The 13,192-nt window shown below is 33.2% G+C and overlaps 1 long non-coding RNA gene across 1 annotated transcript in view; it reads left to right on the forward strand.

Moving 5' to 3' along the window:
- Nucleotides 1-1,691: 1,691 nt before the first annotated feature.
- Nucleotides 1,692-13,192, forward strand: part of LOC122269654 (uncharacterized) — a 16,273-nt gene continuing 4,772 nt past the window's right edge. Inside the window, exon 1 of the long non-coding RNA XR_011636293.1 lies at nt 1,692-2,000. This is a non-coding gene — a long non-coding RNA (uncharacterized lncRNA). The remainder of the gene's footprint in view (nt 2,001-13,192) is intronic.

Consider the following 13,192-nt stretch of genomic DNA (forward strand, 5'->3'; position numbering starts at 1 on the left):
TTATTTGCAAAGCTAGTTAAGAAACTTCAAAATTTTAAATAAATACAAATGAAAATAATTATTAAATAAATACAATAAATAATTTTTAATATATTTTAAATAAATACAAATTTGACTCAGGATTGACTGATAAACTCTTTTAGAAACAATAACGATTTTACGGTAAAAATGACCTCTGTGGGGAAAGTTCTTTCTGTTAAATAAATTTCTTTATTTTTTTATTTTTAATTAAGATGTAATTTAAAAGTATAAAAGTTATTGCATATAACTACAGTTAAAGTAATTATTTTCACTTTAAATGAGCAAATCTAAAAAAGGTATAACTATGTTTACAATTGAACAACTCATTTACAATTAAATTAATACTACACAAAATTAGATTAAAATGAGTTCTTAAAATTTCGGTGAAGATTTACAAACAGGATTAAAAATAATAGCTTAATAATAAAACGAATAAAGAGTGATGGAAAAGATAAATGGGATTATTTTCATAACATTTATGATTCACCCTTGAAAATCATGAACTAATCCTAGTAATGAAATCATCTACGTCCTCACTGTTACCCATAATATGGTAATTTTCATTATCCATGGTATGGTAATTTTAGCATATGTTGTACTGAACATTTTAATAACAAATTCACGGTGCTGTGTCAATTCGTCGGGCACAATTCGTTGTGGGACAATTCATTGCGCACAATTCGTCAGGGCGGCAGTTCGTTGGTGACCCAATTTAATCTTTTGCCCTAAAAATTATATGGAATTATTTTCTATAGTTCCTTGGAATGAAAAAGAAAGAACAACAGTTTTGACCAACCTTTCAGCTACTGGGAAAAAAGTACCTCCAATCGTAGTTTTTCCTTTCTGAAGAATACCTTGAGGTGCTACAGAATATATAATTAAAATTTAAATCAATGTACTTCCGGTGTACAATGGCCAGTATGAAGTAAATTTGGTTAATATATTGCTTGAAGCTAATTATGTCGATAGGACTAGATGAGTGACAGAAGAATCGGAATATTTAAATACAGTTGTGGCATGCATTCAAATCGGTTATCATTAAAGTTCATATGTTGCACTAGATAATTTTAAAAAGTGACAAAGCTGGCCCAAAACTGGTCAGTAATTAAATAATGTTATTCTATTAATTTTTTTGTTGTTAGATTTCAAGTGTTTGTTATAATTGTTTCAAACCACAACGAGTTACGCTTTCTCCCCTCTTTCTCAAACGTAGACAATTCTTCCCTATGATAGATAATCCTTCTAAAAATTACTTTAAGGAACACACACACTCAATGATTGTCAATATTGCGTAAAATTATTTTATAAAAACTTCAAATTTTTATTTTTCACTTTATTATGAACCACACATATCTATTCTACCGGCACATAAAACAAATACAATCAGGCTTATATAATATATTTTATGAATCATACATGAGGTATAAAACTTGATTAATATGGGCCTATACTTCACTTTGATTAAGAAAACCAATATTATTCGACTAAAATTCAAAGCCATTTAGATCCAGATGAAAATCAAGAATAATTTTGTACTATCACCAGTATTGTTTAAACAGCTGAAAATCTTTAAATCCTCCATCACGTAATGTATAGCAAGAAATAAATTAAGTATCAAGTAACTTTTTTCTATCGTTCTCAGTAAACATTTCGCTAGGTACTCCATAACCTTATCATACTTCATATCAAAATCACTCCATATTTTTTATTCTAATTAACAGTTCAAAATCACCTTTTTCTAGAAGGATCATGATTTAAAGATCATGAAATAATGTTAAGATGTCTCGCTTCATTAAAAGGGAATAATGTATAAGCTTAAAACGTGAAATTCATATTAAGTTTCGTTACATGAGTTTTGTATATAAATGACTCGATACTAGTGCGAAAATAAATCAAGACAAGCAAACCTTTCAAAATGAATTTCAGTTTCTTTAAAGTTGTTCTTACCACTGGAATGTTTCTTCTCCTTTTACTTTCTGGTATGTATAAAGAAATTATGATTAAACCTTCGTAACTAGACTATTTCATTTAAAAATCAAAATATTAAATATTTATAAAACTGATTTTCGGCGAGCTCTTCTTCTATTATATGTTCTTTTCCGCTGGAGTTTGAAATTTTTTTTTGTGTGTTTATTTGTAATTTTTATGCTGTTTTCACTTGATTAAATTATGTNATGAAGCAAGCGGACTCCATTTGTCTATTCATAACGTTCCCATAAACAGAAACAATTTCTTTGTGAATATCCGCTGGTCTCTGACCTTTTGCATGAAGAAAACGTATGACGTAGCGCACTTCGCATTTGGCGGGAATCTGAATCGCCGCAACCATTTTAAACACGACCTACTCCAATCAGAATCAACGTTGAAATGCTGAACGACCGCGAGGAGAAAGCTAACGGTTCAAGGTTGAAATGCTGAATTACTATGCTATACCTGTGTTGCCAACTTGCTCGCCAAAACTTTTCTTTTCCTCTGGCGTACGGTGTATCTTTACTTTTCGAAACACCCTCGTATATAAATGACTCAAAAATAAATCAAGACAAGCAAATCTTTCAAAATGAATTTCAGTTTCTTTAAAGTTGTTCTTACCACTGGAATGTTTCTTCTCTTTTTACTTTCTGGTAAGTATAAAGAAATTATAATTAAACCTCCGTAACTAGATAATTTCATTTAAAAATCAAAACATTAAATATTTATAAAACTGATTTTCGGTGAGTTGTATGACTAAACCGATTTTATAGAACGACTTGTGTAACACGAAGCCAGTAGAAAGCATATCACAAGTATAAATTTACGATTACATATAATCCAGTGACGCAGGAGTCAACGGCCATCCATTGAGACGCATAAGGCTTAACTAAGTATTATGAACTATTTTTAAATACACTGCACAAATAATTTGGATGAATGACCTTTGATACTGGATTAGTAAAAAAATCATTTTTATATACCTTAATATAAAATTTTATTTTTTTAATATAGTGCTATTAACTGTGCCTAGTGCGATTAACTGTTTTGAATTTTTATTATTAAAAGAGATCTTCTTATAAGTATGGATAGGAGCTCTGACCTATAAATGGACACCTCCGATGAGTGTAGTGCTCCGGTTAATGTAGTAATAATTGTAAATTTTACTTTTGTGAAATATTATATTATTGAAGCATGTAGATGTAGGTCCTGAATTATAAAAAGTCACCTTATGAAGGGAAGAAAATTGGGGAAATGGTTTCTTTCTTGAATGTCTGTTTTACGATTCTTACCTGAATTTTCCACATTCATATTCTGAAAATATCTCAAATATGAATGTGGGGCAACTAAACCTGGTAGCTAGGATGCGAAGGCATAGGGGCTAAACTGCTCACCCTAAGAATTGTCTAATTTTATCAAGATGTTGATTGATCAATTTATATACGAGGCTTGTTTTTTAAGTAAGTACCGTTTTGAAATTAGAAAAAGACGTGCAAAGATATCTTAATACTTTTATTTTTACATGAAAGCCTGTACCTTAATCTACTTTTCTACATAATTTCCTTCAACATTGAGGCACTTGTCATAACGTTGTTCCAGTTTTTGAATACCCTCCTCATAGAAGTCTGCCGCCTGACTTCTTAACCACTGCATCACAACTGTTTTGACTTCGTCATCGTCTTGAAGACACTGACCACCCAGGTGTTTTTTCAAGTGCAGGAACAGATGGTAGTCACTGGGGGCTAGATCAGGGCTGTACACAGGATGACCTAGAGTTTCCCATTGAAAAGATGTGATGAGATCTTTGGTCTGATTAGCCACATGCGGACGGGCATTGTCATGCAGCAAAACGATGCCCTTCCTCAACTTGCCACGTCTTTTGTTCTGGATTGAGCGGCGCAGATTGTTCAATGTTTCACAATAAGCTACTGCATTTATTGTCTCATTACGCGGCAGAAATTCCACAAGCAATACTCCTTTTCTGTCCCAAAAAACTGTGCACATGACTTTCCGAGCAGAAATCGTTTGCTTAAACTTTAATTTTCTGGGTGAATCTGAATGCCGCCATTCCATGGACTGTTGCTTTGTTTCTGGTGTGACGTAGGCCACCCATGTTTCATCACCCGTAACAATTTGGCTTAAGAAATCATCACCGTCGTTGTGGTACCGTTCAAGGAAAGTCAATGCACTGCCTAAACGGTTGGTTTTGTGCACATCCGTCAACATTTTTGGTACCCAACGTGAGCACAATTTTCGGTAATTCAAGTGCTCGGTCACAATGCTGTACAAAACACTACGAGAAACATTAGAAAAGTCAAAACACAAGGAGGAAATCGTAAAGCGTCTGTTCTCTCTCACCTTATTGTCCACTTCCTGCACCAAACTTTCATTAACGACTGAAGAACGCCCACTCCGTTGTTCATCATGCACATTTGTGCGGCCTTCTTTAAATGCTCTCACCCACTTTCTTACCATTCCATCACTCATAATGTTTTGTCCATAAACTGCACAGATCTCACGATGAATATCGATCGGTTTTAGGCCTTTAGCACTAAGAAATCTTATAACAGCCCTTAGTTCACAGTCGGCGGGACTCACGATTATCGGAGGCATCTTAAACACTCAGTAAACAACGTAAACAAGGAAGAATCAGACTGCAATGGCGTCAGTGCGTGGGCAATAGATGTAGGTATCCAGTGCGCATGCGCAGAACGCCGACCGCAACGCTGCGGCGGCGGTACAGCAAAACGGTACTTACTTAAAAAACACGCCTCGTATATTATGAGGACTCCAATGTGTGAAAAGAGCAAGGATGACGATTCTAAAACTTAACATAAATTTATTGAAACTTAACAAGTTTTGTGCGACTGCTCACTGACGGGATACTCTCTGGAATGAATATAAAAATCCTTAATCCCGGCGTCTCAGGGTAGGCTGAAGAGGCACAATTTGGGGGTTTGATCTAAAAATAGATTTTCTAGAAGGGAATCGCTACAGTATCAAGATTAATTTAAGTTAACCCTTTTGAAGGCTGTGGTAAGTATACTTACCACCACGTTTTACCACTTTTAATTTAGGTTTCTATTTTTCAATAACTTCAGCTTTCTTGAAGTGAGTTTGAATAAAATTGGTAACCATTTGTCACTTTTAAAAAACGTATAAAAGTTATAAAATACATAATTCCTTTTGAAATTTGTAGCATTTAAGGAATTTATTTTATAAATAAAGAAAAATAAAAGTCAGTAAGTTCCTAATAGGTCATGTNAGAGTAAAACCTAAAATTTTGAAATCACTTAAAACAATTTCAATTCCAAAAATACTTTAATTTACCTTTACTAGAAATAAAGGGCCCGTTAAAGGGTTAAAAAGTGTGGCAATAAGAAGTCACCTTAGAAACTAAATAGAAAAAGATTAAAAAGTGATTTTAATGAATAACAAAAAAAATGTGAAGACGCATAGATGAAATGTTGATCTTAGATTGTCATTAAAGCCACGTTCGAAATCCAGATGTGATTGACTTGGCCAGAGTAACCATGTGACAATCATCTCCCTTCCTCCACCCACAAATTGCAGCCCCTAGATAGGACTTTTATGGGGCCTCTGAAAACGTACTACAACGAGACAGTGAGAGTATGGTTGCAAAAGAATGTGGGCGTCCTCTCACACCTTATGATGTTGTGGAGAATTTTACCCAAGCCTACATTCGTACTAAAACGGCTGAGATAGCAATAAACGGGTTCAAAGTAACTGGAATATACCCTATGAACCGCTACATCTCCTCTGACGCTGACTTTATAGCTGCTGAGTTGGATGCAGGAAAAAGTTGCTCCATAGTGGAAAATGTTGCTTGTCAATTGATAAGGCAGCTGAAATACCGCAATGTTCCCCGGGAGCTTCAAGTGCAATTTTTCCGTTCGACATATCTCCTCTTCCCAACCTTCAGAAGAGAACCACTACTCGTGGACGCAAAGCAATAATGTCCAGCCTCATCACCGGAACACCATACAAGGATCAGTTGACCAAGTCGCTTGACAAAAGTGCTCTCAAGAAGACGTCCATGAGTTTTCCCGGTGTAAGAGACCGGCCAGGGGGCAGGGGTGGGACGCAAGGCCTTCAAAAAAAGAAAATTCGACCCACGCAACGATACGATTCATCATTGGACTCATCAGACTACGATGACCCTTCCCTTATGGACAGTGATGATGATACCAATCTAGATGTCAACGGTGGGGATAAACCAGACTCAAGCGATGCAACTTGCATTTTTTGTGATGGAAAGTTCTCTGAAGACACTCGGGGAAAAGTGTGGGTGAGATGTGTTATGTGCCGGGGCTGAAAGAGCCAGTTATGTTTGCGATTTCTGTAAATAATTATTTTTCCTGTAATAAATAAATTCTCTACCATTTTGTATTGTTTTATCCTGTTTTTAAACTATTTTTGGTGACTTTTTTGAAGAGGGCCCATATTTACACCCCATTTTTTCTGGTGCTTTTTAAAAGATTTTTGAAAATCGTCGTTTTTGAAATAATTGAAGTTTATCATTGTTTTGCCTTCTCGCATTTAGGAAACTTGTAATAGTTGTTAATGAAAGACAAAAATCAACAATTTTTCAAATTGAAAGTAACAAAAGAGGGTGCCCATATTTACACCTTTTCCTCTACTAATTATAATTTATATTGAAAAATACATTTCAACAGATAAAAAATTTCCAAAAGAGTTAAAATTGTATCTACTAATAGAAAATTAAAAACACATTTAAATAATAATTTATTTAGATATGAGAATTTCAAAATCGTGTTCTGTAGTAATATCTGATTCACATTACTGCTTTAAAATTTGATCTTAAATAGTATTACTAAATATATAAAAAAAGAAAGAAAGTTATGCACAAATAAAAAATAGGTAAGGACAATTGGTGACCACAAGCAAGAACTGTCATGGATTTTTGCTATGTCATTAATCTGTAATTATTGATAAGCTAAACGAACACAAAGCTAGCCCACCTTACTTTCGAATTTTATTAGTGCAATGTTTACCTGAGTTTGGTCGTATCACAATGTAAAGAAATTTGAAATTTTAAAATAAGACATTTTTTGTAGAAAAACTGTTTTTTTTTTCAATATTTAATAGAAATAGTAATATTGAGAACTTTTTACTAATTTTTGAAGTCCCGCAGACAATGTGGGGCCTAGCCGATGATCAGGCCCTGAATTCCGTTGATTTTTAAAACGTTTTAATTAGTATATAAAAATTACTAATGTTTCTTAAAAGTTGTGTTTTTCGAATTATTTTTTATTTTTCATTATATATTATAGGCTTCAATTGCTTCGACAAGCTGCAAGAAAAGTTCTTTTTCTTGGAGTGAGAACCAAATATTGCTGCATATGCTCTCGAGCAATTACCAAGCAAGTATCACATGTGAAACATATTTGTTATAAAAATTGGTCTGTGCTCCTGCTTCGAAGAANTAATTTATATAGAAAAATACATTTCAACACCAATCCAAAAGAGCTAAATATCCAAAAGAGCTAAAATTGTATCTACTGATGGAAAATGAAAAACACATTTGAATAATAATTTATTTAGATATGAGAATTTCAAAATCGTGTTCTGTAGTAATATCTGATGCACATTACTGCTTTAAAATTTGATCTTAAATAGTATTACTAAATATATAAAAAAGCAGAATATAAAAAAAGAAAGAAAGTTATGCACAAATAAAAAATAGGTAAAGACAATTGGTGTCCACAAGCAAGAACTGTCATGGATTTTTGCTATGTCATTAATCTGTAATTATTGATAAGCTAAACGAACACAAATCTAGCCCACCTTACTTTCGAATTTTATTAGTGCAATGTTTACCTGAGTTTGGTCGTATTACAATATAAAGAAATTTGAAAATAAGACATTTTTTTGAGAAAAACTATTATTTTCAATATTTAAAAGAAATAGTAATATCGAGGAATTTTTGAAGCCCCGCAGAAATTGTGGGCCCTAGGCCCATGCGTATTGGGCCTAGCCAATGATCAGGCCCTGAATTCCGTTGATTTTTAGAACGTTTTAATTAGTATATATAAATTACTAATGTTTCTTAAAAGTTGTGTTTTTTGAATTATTTTTTAATTTTTCATTATATTACAGGCTTCTATTGTTGGACAAGCTGCAGGAAAAGTTCTTTTTCTTGGAGTGAGAACCAAATATTACTGCATATGCTCTCGAGCAACCAAGCAAGTATCACCTGTGAAATATATTTATTATAAAAATTGGTCTGGGAGCTCTTCAGCTATGGAATCGGACATTTTAGTTGAAAGGTTTAATAATAGCATTCAAATGCATGGATTAATTTATTCAAAATTCATTGGAGACGGGGACAGAAATTTCTATAAGAAGATTTTAGATTCTCGGCCATATCACACTGTCACCGTCGAAAAAATTGAGTGCACAAATCATCTCTTGAGAAATACTTCTAATATGCTGAAAGAAATCGTTAAGTGTGGTAAATACGGGCATCACACACTAAGGAAGTTGCTCGATGATAGAATACTTAGATTTCGGACAGCATTTACCATGGCCGTTCGATTCAGAAAAAACGAACAAAATGTACCCGAAAACAACAGAATCCGTGCTTTAAAAGAAGACATTTTACCTATACATATTTTTGGGTGCCACGACCCTTCGCGATTCATACTTCAGCAAAAAGAAAGAAGATAAAAGATTTTCCTTTTATCTGAACATCACCACATATATTTCTGGTGCCGTGACCAGGATCGCCAGACACTTCTAATTAATATTTGGTTATGTGGAAGTATTTATAGATACTGTTATTTGTATATTATTTTATAGAGAACATAAGCAATTAAGTATGGCAAAAGGATTGAAATCCCCATTTCTATTGTCCCCAATCTAACTAGTGATAATTATAATGAGTATTTTCAGGCTCTTGAAACTACTGCTAACTTAGCAGATTGGGAAAAGGAGCAATTAGTAATTATAACTAAATTAAAAATGAAGGGCGCAGTTAGAAAATTGTATAATAATTCATTAGAAGGGAAAGATTTGGGTAATGAAGCTTTAAAGAATTTAAAAAAAATAGAATTTTTTTTGAGAAAAACTTTTTTTTTCAATATTTAAAAGAAATAGTAATATTTTTACTAAGAATATAAAAGACATAGTAATATTTAGACTTCTCACTAATTTTTGAAGCTCCGCAGACATTGTGGGTCCCAGGCCCATGCGTATTGGGCCAGCCGATGATCAGGCCCTGAATTCCGTTGATTTTTAAAACGTTTTAATTAGTATATAAAAATTACTAATGATTCTTAAAAGTTGTGTTCTTTTTAATTATTTTTTATTTTTCAATGTATTATAGGCTTCTATTGTTGGACAACATGCAGGAAAAGTTCTTTTTCTTGGAGTGAGAACCAAATATTGCTGCATATGCTCTCGAGCAACTACCAAGCAAGTATCACCTGTGAAACATATTTATTATAAAAATAGGTCTGGGAGCTCTTCAGCCATGGAATCGGACTGATTGATTGATTGTCTGTAGAGTTTAATGGCACAAGATCCAAAAGAGGACATGCTGCGCCAAACAGTTCGTTAATGCAGCTGAAAATGTAAATGTAGAAAAAGAACATTTCTTTTTCTATAAAATACATAAAGGTAATAAAACCGTCAATAACGAGATGAATATATTTAAAAGTCACTAAAATCCAATAAAAGGTGTATTTATATAAGGTAAAACGGTGAATGGATAATAAATAGGAGTGAATAAAATCAGATAAAACCTTCTATATACAATATAAAATACCAATAGCTCGCAGAAATGCGAAAATGTTAGGATGATGAATATCATCTAACAAATCCTTCATACATAAAATCGTGNTATAGTAAAAGAGGTCATCGATCCGAAGTGGGGTTGAACGCTCATCCCATAGAACTAGAGTAAAAGAGGACATCGACCCAAAGTGGGGTTGAACGCTCATCCCATAGTAAAAAAAAAGTGGGGTTGAACGCTCATCCCATAGTAAAAAAAGTGGGGTTGAACGCTCAATTTTCCCCTACTAAGGGTTTAATAATAGCATTCAAATGCATATATTAATTCATTCAAAATTCATTGGAGAACGGGACAGAAATTTCTATAAGAAGATTTTAGATTCTCGGCCATATCACACTGTCACCGTCGAAAAAATTGAGTGCACAAATCATCTCTTGAGAAATGCTTCTAATAAGCTGAAAGAAGTCGTTAAGTGTGGTAAATACGGGCACCACACACTAAGGAAGTTGCTCGACGATAGAATACTTAGATTTCGGACAGCAGTTACCATGGCCGTTCGATTCAGAAAAAACGAACAAAATGTACCCGAAAACAATAGAATCCGTGCGTTAAAAGAAGACATTTTACCTATGCATATTTTTGGATGCCACGACCCTTGCGCCTCATACTTCTGCAAAAAGAAAGAAGCAAAAAGGTATTCCTTTTATCTGAACATCACCATATATATTTCTGGTGGGATCGGCAGACACTTTTAATTAATATTTGGTTATGTGGTAGTATTTATAGATACTGTTATTTGTATATTATTTTATAGAAAACATAAGCAATTAAGTATGGCAGAATGATTAAAATCCCCATTTCTATTGTCAATTGTCCCCAATCTAACTAGTGATAATTATGATGAGTATTTTCAGGTTCTTGAAACTACTGCTAAATTAGCAGATTGGGAAAAGGAGCAATTAGTAATTATAACTAAATTAAAAATGGAGGGCACAGTTAGAAAATTGTATAATAATTCATTAGAAGGGAAAGATTTGGGTAATCAAGCTCTAAAGAATTAAAAAAAAGAAATTTTTTTGAGAAAAACTGTTTTTTTTTTCAATATTTAAAAAATATAGTAATATTGAGGACTTTTTACTAATTTTTGAAGTCCCGCAGACATTGTGGGCCCTAGGCCCATGCGTATTGGGCCTAGCCGATGATCAGGCCCTGAATTCCGTTGATTTTTAAAACGTTTTAATTAGTATATAAAAATTACTAATGTTTATTAAAAGTTGTGTTTTTTTAATTATTTTTTATTTTTCATTATATTATAGGCCTCTATTGTTGGACAAGCTGCTGGAAAAGTTCTTTTCTTGGAGTGAGAACCAAATATTGCTGCATATGCTCTCGAGCAACTACCAAGCAAGTATCACCTGTGAAACATATTTGTTATAAAAATTGGTCTGGGAGCTCTTCAGCCATGGAATCGGACATTTTAGTTGAAGGGTTTAATAATAGCATTCAAATGAAGGATTAATTTATTCAAAATTCATTGGAGACGGGGACAGCAACTTCTATAAGATTTTAGATTCTCGGCCATATGATACTATCGCGGTCGAAAAAATTGCGTGCACAAATCATCTCTTGAGAAATGCTTCTAATAAGCAGAAAGAAATCGTTAAGTGTGGTAGGAAGGAAACTTTATGGAACTATTGAGACTTCGCAGTGAATATAGGCAAAATCTAAAACAATGGTTAAAAAGAGAAAAAAATTACACCCATCCGGATATTCAAAACGAAATCCTTGAAATATTTGGCAGGGAAATAAGTCTTACTCTCATCGGGAAAATGAAGTCAATTTCCGTAATTTGTGATGGAACGAGAGATATTTCAGGGGTTGAGCAAGAAAGCATTTGCATAAGGTGGATAGATGACAATTTAAAACCACAAGAAACATTTATAGGATTTTATAAGACCCCGGCAACAACTGGAGAAGACATTGCATCACTAATAACGGATGTCCTATTGAAACTTCAACTTCCCTTAGAAGGATTGAGAGGGCAAACCTATGACGGAGCAGCAAATATGAGAGGAAATAAAAAGGATGTCCAAAGCATCTTAATCGCAAAACAACCTCTTGCTGATTATATTCACTGCGGTGCCCATTGTTGCAATTTAATTATGAAAAATGTTTGTGATTCTTCCAAAGAAGTTGTGCCCTACGCGATGGATTTACAGGCATTCTCAAATCAACGAAGCTCTTAAAAAGTATGACATAATCTTAAAAACCTTGGAAGAGCTGACATCGAAAAATTATGATGGGGCAAGTGGCCTACTGAACACTTTCCTAAATGGAACGACATATTTAAGACTGATAATGGGGAAAAAAATAATCGAAATGCTGGAGACAATCAATAAATTATTTCAAGGTAAAAAAAAAACACTTTGTCGAGTCTATGTAAATCTATTGAAGTCATGATTCAAGGATTGTCAGATCTGAGATCTGAAGAAAACTTTTAAAAAGTTTTTGAAGAATGAATTGAATTGAATTGAATGTAAGATTTAATGGCACAAGGTCCATTTTGAAGAATGTTGAGCAGCAATTCAACAAAATGATCTGGAAGAAGTATCACTTCCAAGGCAAAAAAAAAACCCACCTAAGAGATATAGTGGACCTACTCCTTCACACGGATATAATTCGTGCGAAGAATATTATCGCCAACAATTTTATCACATGGTTGATACAGCGATAAGTGGGTTAAAAAATCGTATTTTAGATCAACCAGGTGTAAAAAAACAAATTTTGTTGGAAAATGTTCTGCTTAAGTTCGAAAAATCGGAAAGCTTAAATTGTTATCCAGAAATTGACGTAGATGCCTTAAAAATTGAGCTCCAACTTTTCCATAAAAACTTTAAAGTCAATTGCTTGCGATGATGCGAAAAAAGCACTCTCTTCAACAATCAAAGAAGTTAGATGTTTATTTAAAAGTGTTGAAAATTTGGTAAGAATCCTTTTAGTTTGCACTGCTTCGTCTTGTGAAGCCGAAAGAAGCTTCAGTGCCTTAAGAAAATTAAAAATGTATTTAAGATCAACAATGACCCAAAAGAGGTTAAACCATGTAGCATTGTGTTACGTCCATAAAAACATTTTAGACATTATTGACAGTAAAAAAGTTGCACAAATTTTCATTTCCCAGGTGCAATCTAGGAAAAATATATTTGGCGTAATTTAAACAAGTTTTTCTTAATATGCTCTAACCTTATGTTCGAATACATTTCAATCTTAGTATTTTTGTATAATTTTAATTTTTGCACAAATATAATGAGTAAAAATTGCGGCCAGTGAAAAAATAAAAAGGATTTAAATATTATTGTATAATTAATTTTAAAATTGTTAAGAAGTAACGCAACAAACTGGATTTGTAATTTTATAATTATCAGAAAA

Source organism: Parasteatoda tepidariorum, chromosome 1 (assembly GCF_043381705.1).
Source record: "Parasteatoda tepidariorum isolate YZ-2023 chromosome 1, CAS_Ptep_4.0, whole genome shotgun sequence".
Classification (NCBI taxonomy): Eukaryota; Metazoa; Arthropoda; class Arachnida; order Araneae; family Theridiidae; genus Parasteatoda; species Parasteatoda tepidariorum.